The 6,967-nt window shown below is 48.3% G+C and overlaps 1 protein-coding gene across 1 annotated transcript in view; it reads right to left on the bottom strand.

Annotated features, from left to right (window-relative positions):
* Positions 1-6,050, bottom strand: part of LOC116823321 (uncharacterized) — a 61,583-nt gene extending 55,533 nt beyond the window's left edge. The window contains exon 1 of the mRNA XM_075059796.1: positions 5,974-6,050. The gene's annotated coding sequence lies outside the window, so the exon portion shown is untranslated. The remainder of the gene's footprint in view (positions 1-5,973) is intronic.
* Positions 6,051-6,967: the final 917 nt, after the last annotated feature.

A 6,967-nucleotide genomic window follows, 5' to 3' on the forward strand; every position in this document is an offset into this window, starting at 1 on the left:
GGAGTGTAATGATTAGTGCCAACTGATGAACGGAGAGTGGCTGCAAGCAAGAGACTCTGAGCCCTGCGGGTGAAGACAAACGAAGCAGTGTGTTGGTGATCTTTGGTAGGGGAGGGGCAGCGGAGAGCAGGAGATATAACAGGGATACAGGAGAGCGCTGGAGAAGTGTAAAGAAGGGCTAGAGGGAGGTAGCAACAAGCGGCACACAAAACAAGGAAAGAGCAGCAGGGGTTTGGAAGCTACACAGGGGGAGAAGCAGCAAGGGGTTTGGGGAAGTTCGGAGGGTGATGCAGACGCGGGGGGGGATAGCAAAGAGTTGGTTTGGATTAGTTCTGGGGCGAGCTGCAGAATGGGAATGTGGGGAAAAGCAGCAAAGGGTTTTAACAGGGAGACACAGAGAAGTACACAGAGGGGGAGACTTGGAGCGGGGGAAAAACAGACACGAAAGTTCAGGGAGAGATCGGGAAGTGGGAAGACAATTCAAACAGCAAAAACTTATCTATTCTACTTAATCAAACTTAATTAAAAAGACAAGCAGCTTATACAAGTAACAAAACAGGTACATAATACAACCAGGCAATGGCTTTTTAATCTATTTCTTAACCAACGACTAGGCAAACAACAAATAATCACAATTCTAACCAAAACTATAACAGCAAACTATATGGAGCAACAAAACAGCAAACTATAGCAAGGCAGGTGAAAATTACAAGCGCTACAATCTGCAAACTATGACTTATAAACTAAAACAAACTATGTGCACCTTATGCTATGGGAGTTACAGAGGGCAGAGTGTACATGCCCAGGATCCAGCTCCAAGGAGCAAGGGATGGTGGCGTGCAGCAGTGCTACGGTGAAAGCAGTGAGCCCCGAGGCAAGCCCACAGGAGCAATAGCTTAGAGCCAGCACAAACTTATTTTTAGCGGCAAAGCGCCCGGAGTTTGAGAAGGTTTTAAGACAACAGACCAAGTTTAGCTTGAGTCTGTATGCTGGGAACAGAGCCAGCAGTAAAATATAATAAATAGTAAGAAGTTTCACGAGGGCTTCTTACCAGCCCAAGGTAGCAGCAAAGGCAGAGAGCAGCAAGAACATCAGAAGGCTCGGTACTTTTCGATAATCAGGAGATCTCTTCAGGCAGCAATTCTTCTTCATGGGTTTTTTTTTTTTAAAACGGGTATGCTCAAAATAAAAAAGAGCGGAGAAGGACCCCAGAACCCTGGCTGATCAGACCAGGCAGCAATGCAGGAACCTTCTGAGGTTTGTTTTCACAAAATCGTGGCTTTTTAAAGGCAAACTCCGGCAGTTTCCCCCAATCTGATAGGTCCCTCTGTCACAGGGGAGAAGGCAGCGGGAAAAATGCAAGTGAGCACCAGAGTATGTGCCTGGGCAGAGTCCTGTGCATAGTGACTCAAAGCACATGAGGCCTGTGACTCATGCCCAGGATCTTAAACACATTTTGGTCTTACAGCTCTGACATTGCCTACCCTACATCAAGTCCAGGTTTAACAGGTGATAACAGGACTAACCCTTTTGAACAGGGCAGTGTCCCCTTAGCATGCAGCACAAGTGGCCATCCCTTTGAGAAGGGCAGTGCCTGTAAACAACTTACAGCAGGAGGGGCGGCCACAGGAGGAGAACAAAAACAAATGGAATAGGGGGATAGCTGTAACAGACACAGGGAGGTTTTCCAGCAAAGATAAGGAGTGTTGTACCATTATATAGGCACTGGTGAACCTCATCTGGAATACTCGTGCGCAGTTTTGCGTCTCCCATGCTTTAAAGGATGAATTCAAACTGGACAGGTTCAGGACGGGCTACTAGGATGATCCGAGAATGGAAACTGTCCTAGGAAGGAGACTCAAAGAACTTGGCTTGTTTAGCCTAACCAAAGAAGGTTGAGGGTGGATATGCTTACTCTTTATAAATATATCAGGGGATTAATATTAGGGAGGGAGAGGAGTTATTTAGGCTTAGTACCAATGTGGAAACAAGAACAAATGGGTATAAATGGACCTAGGAAGAAGTTTAGACTCGAAATTAGAGGAAGGTTCTAACCATTAGAGGAGTGAAGTTCGGAACTGCCTTCCAAGGGCAGTAGTGGGGCAAAGACTATCTGGCTTTAAGACTAAGCTTGATAAGTTATGGAGAGGATGGTATGGTGGGATAGCCTAATTCTGCAATTAATTTTGGCAATGCATCTTCGATTATCAACACGTAAGTATCCCATGGTCTGTGATGGATGTTATATGGATGGGATCTGAGTTACTGCAGAGAATTCTTTCCTGGCTGGTGAGTCTTGCCACATGCTCAGGGTTTAACTGATCGCCATATTTGGGTCAGGAAGGAATTCCTCCAGCAGATTGGCAGAGCCCTGGAGGTTTTTTCGCTTCCTCTGCAGCGTGTGGGCACGGGTCACTTGTGGAGGATTCTCTGAGGCTTGAGGTCTTCAAACCACAATTTGAAGACTTCAATAACTCAGACATAGGTTAGGGGTTTGTTATAGAAGTGGATGTGTAGGATTCTGTGGCCTGCTTTGTGCAGGACGTCAGACTAGCTGATCATAATGGTCCCTTCTGACCTTACAGTCTATGAGTCTTTGCTCCTGCATGTGAGTCCCTCTCCCAAAGACCTTACTTTCCAGAAACAGTAGATTTCCTGTTAAATGTGCTAATAGGTCCTGATCCAAGCCCACAAAAGTTAAACAGAAAACTCCCATTGACTTCAGTGGCTTTGGATCAAGCCTCTTGTGAACATTTTACTGGAAGAGTTTAGTAAATGCCACTGGATTATTTTAGATGACTAATCGTGGCTTAGAATAGCAACAATCTCATCAAAATTGTCCCTTGCCAGCAGTTACTTATGTGTTTTGTACTGCCTTTGGGTACTTTACATCAACAGAGCTCATTAGCTACCCCATGGCCAACAGGAGCTGCTAACGTGATTTTAAATTTAAATCACTGTGCAATTAAACAAAAAGTCTAGCTAGAATCTGTCTGAAGCTGTTGGGACATCATGGTTAATGCACAAACTACCACTCATTTTCCATAAATAGTAAATTCTGCAGGTCTGGAGACTACAGTAATTAATATATTTATCCACAAAGTAAAATTCTTCTTTTAGATGAGTTTGCAAACCTCTTGCATGCTTAAAAAACACACACACAATCCCTTCTTTCTCCTTCTCTCCCCCCCCCCCATCCCAAAATATATTAAAGGACCAAAATTGAGAGAATATAATCAATCATGACAAAAAGCAAATTCCTGAAAGCTGCAAATATCTTTTAAATAAAGATAGATATGGAGAGGAAGTGGGTGAAGATAACAGGCTGAAAGATCATCTGTTTAACACATTACAATTGAAGGGAAAAGTTGCTCCCGTACCACTTCACAAGGGAATATAATGAAAATGTAAATAAGTTAAAGTACAAACTTTTAGTCCTCATGCTACTTTGTATCAAGGGGAAAAAAATATGCATTTACTCCAGAAAAGATGACACCAGTAGAACACAGCAGATTTCCCTAGCAAAAAGTTTTTCCAAAGTCTAGTGAGGGAGAAGAAGGATGCAGCATTACCAACCCCAAGTGTTCAAAAACCATGCTTCAGTCCCTCCAAAATCATAAGATTAGTTTTCAAATGATGAGATTTGAAAAAATTATAGATTTGACGTTCTTGTTATTTGCCTTCTGGTTATTGAGCCTTTTGGATTAACATTTTCAAGCTTTTCTCCACAATCATGAGAACAACAAACTCACTTAAAATAAAGGGCAAGCACATAATCACATTCTCATATAGTCATTTGATGCCAGGAGCTGAGCTTTAAGAAGAACATGAAATATTGTGACACTTGTGTTAAAATCATAAGAATTGGCAACCCTGACAGTGAGCCCGTATAATTGAAGATTAATTCTTCCAGGTAAGAGTGATTAGGAAAGTGGAGAGATGTCCACCATTGGTATCACTGATGAAGTGTACATAACATCTTCTTCCCCTTTCCATTTCCCCGGGGTGTACCAGCTTCACTGTGTTTCTCCCTCATGTCCCAATATTGCAAACATGTAGGCACGTGTGTAACTTTATTTGCAGAACCAGAGCCTTAGATTGTAAGATCTTCAGGACATAGATTGCTCATATTTTGTATGTACTGTACAGAACTAAGCAGCTGGTAATAATGGGGGATAGAAGCCTCCTTCCACCATCCTCTCCAGTAACTAGCAGAAGAGGCCTGCTGGTGATATAAGAAAATTGAGCCTTAGCTGGACGGAACCTTCCTCAACTCTCTGTGTAATGGAGATAGATGCACAGCTGAGCTCAAGGTTAACCTTGGACAAGTCACCTTTAAAAATAAATTGCTTAGCCTCTGTTCTGACTTCTGCAACTGGTTGGTTGATTTGGAAGAAAGCAGACCTGCTGCATAAGGCCACAAAGAAAAATACCATGTGGGCCCAGGAGTGGCAGAGGAGCTTGGGCCAACATGGGCGAAATGAGAACACACACGGCTGTGGGACACCTATTTGAAAAAGCATGCACTCATTCTGGGTGCCTAAGTTTTGGGCTAGGTTTCTTGGTTTCTTAAATTGACCACACAAAAATGGAGGCACCCCAAATTGGTTGGCACTTTGCAAATATCTCCAGCTCCTGTATGCTGCACTTTAGAATGTTGAGCTCTACAGAGATAGTGAGTGAGAGGTGGGCACAATCTTTTCCCTTCCCACACACACACACAGGTCACCAGTCTGCGGAGTGCACTGTGATGTGTCCAAGGGAAAGGGAAAACTATGGCAGAGGTGGCTGGCCTTTCCATGGCCTCTGTGACATTTTCCACTTCAGCCCCAGGGTGGCGGGGCGTGAGCAGTCAGTCAGTGGGGCCCCTGGAGTTCTGAGCCGCCACGGGCACCAGGGGCCCAGCAGCTCCCAGCCATTACAGGGGGGAACTTGCAGCTCTGAGCTGCCAGGAACAGTGAGGGTCAGCTGCCAGCCCTGGTGCATCAAGCTGAGGTCTCGCTGCTCTGAGCCATCATGGGCAGCTGGGGAACCCTGGAGCTCCCAGCTACCACAGATGACAGAGGGACCCAGCAGCTCCCAGCCATAGTGTTGGCGAGTGTTGGATCCCCCCGCCCCCAATGGCTGAGCCCCATTTTGTCACTGTTATTTTTAGCAAAAGTTAGGAACAACTCAGGGCTTCTGTCCATTTGTGTCAAGTATCAGAGGGGTAGCCATGTTAGTCTGGATCTTTAAAAGCAGCAAAGAGTCCTGTGGCACCTTATAGACTAACAGACGTTTTGGAGCATGAGCTTTCGTGGGTGAATGCCCACTTTGTTGGATGCATGTGTTCATTTGTGTTTGTTGCCTGGGCCCTGTCTGTGACTTGTATTAAAAAGAAACCATGACAAGATCTTAAGCCTAGCCAAGTTGGTCAGGGCGTCCCTAAGCCTCTGCTCATCTGTTCTATTCATTCCCTCTGGGGCGCCTGGCACTGGCCACTGTTGGCCCACAGGACCCTGGACTAACTGGCCCTTTGGTCTGACCCAGCCTGGCCGTACCCATGCACTTGTGGGGGAGTCCTGGGCTGGTCTAAGGCGGCAGCAGCAGCAGGCCGGCTCTTCGCACTCTCAGAGTGGGGTAATCCTAGACAAACCATATTTTACAAGTACACCCGCCGCTCCCAGCCCCTCCCCTGCTCCACAGTGAGCGGGCGGCCGCTTTCCCAAAAAGGAGGGACGCGCAGCCCCAGGCGCCACCTTGCGGCTAGTCTGTGAACGTGACCCGGGGAGTCTGTGCAAAGCACCGTGCTGCACCCGCGCCTCCAGCCAGCCCCGGAGGGAGCAGCCCCAGCACCCGGGCCCTAGGGGGCTGCTGTGCAGCGGGCCAGCCGGGCGCGGGGTGGCTCAGAGAACTGGTAGCTCCTTCTCGAGCCCCCGCCCGCTTCTGGCCCCACACACAGGCTAGGCCGAGGCGGCGCATCCCTGTACCTACCTGCACGGAGAAGACGCGCTGGGCCCTGGTGCTTGACGCCCGCTGCGGCTCAGCCCGGCCCGTGAACCCGCCGTGGGACGCCAGCAGCAGCCGCAGGGCGCGCCCCGGCTGCGCCCCCAAGGCATTGCCCGGCGTTGCTAGCCGACGCAGGCAGGGAGCGATCCTGCAGGGAGCCGCAGCTCTTGCTGAAGGATGGAGCAGGCTGGGACGTGCTTCGGGCCGGCGGCCGTGGCTGCAGCAGCCCTCCCAGGCCAGGGGCACTGTCAGGACTGCGTCTGCCAGGCTGCCCTGCTATTGCTCAGCCTCTGAAGGGGAAGGGGAGGGTGTTTTAAGCAAGGAGAGCCCCCTGCCCGGAGATGGCCGATTTCCAAGTGTGGCTGGTTTGTTTTATTGACACGCTTGTAAGGATATTTAAAACACACGCTCCTGGAGTGCTAGTGATACCACGGGGTGGGGGTACGAACGTGGCTACACTATAGCTGAGCTCGACCTCCCGTAGGTGCTGGCCACGATTTGCAAAAGTGATTGGCAATGTTGGGTGCTTCCCTTTTTTGGGTCCCCAATTTAAACTGCTTCAAAGGGGCTTCGCCCCCTCCCTGTGAGTGAGCGCTCGGCAGTTTCTGAAATTCAGTTTGGGGTGTCTCCAATTGCTACCAGCCTGTGGCATGCTAGATGTGCATAGAATCCTGTGGCACCTTATAGACTAACAGACGTTTTGGAGCGTGAGCTTTCGTGGGTGAATACCCACTTCGTCAGACGCAGGATGTGCATGTGGCCCCTGCTGTCATGCGCTGAGTTCTCCCGTGCGCTTTGATCTCCCTTTTCAAAGTTAAGTAGAACAAAATACTCTAGAGCACTTTTAGTTTTCTTATGACTAGCTGCCCCCTCTCCTGTTCCACCCCCTTTTATAGCTTTGGCACAAGGGGGGGGGGGGAAATCTTTTGTCTCTCATGGGCTCCACCTGTCCTTCTAAATAGAAAAGTACCAGATGTAA

Source organism: Chelonoidis abingdonii, chromosome 1 (genome assembly GCF_003597395.2).
Source record: "Chelonoidis abingdonii isolate Lonesome George chromosome 1, CheloAbing_2.0, whole genome shotgun sequence".
In the NCBI taxonomy this organism is placed as follows: domain Eukaryota; kingdom Metazoa; phylum Chordata; order Testudines; family Testudinidae; genus Chelonoidis; species Chelonoidis abingdonii.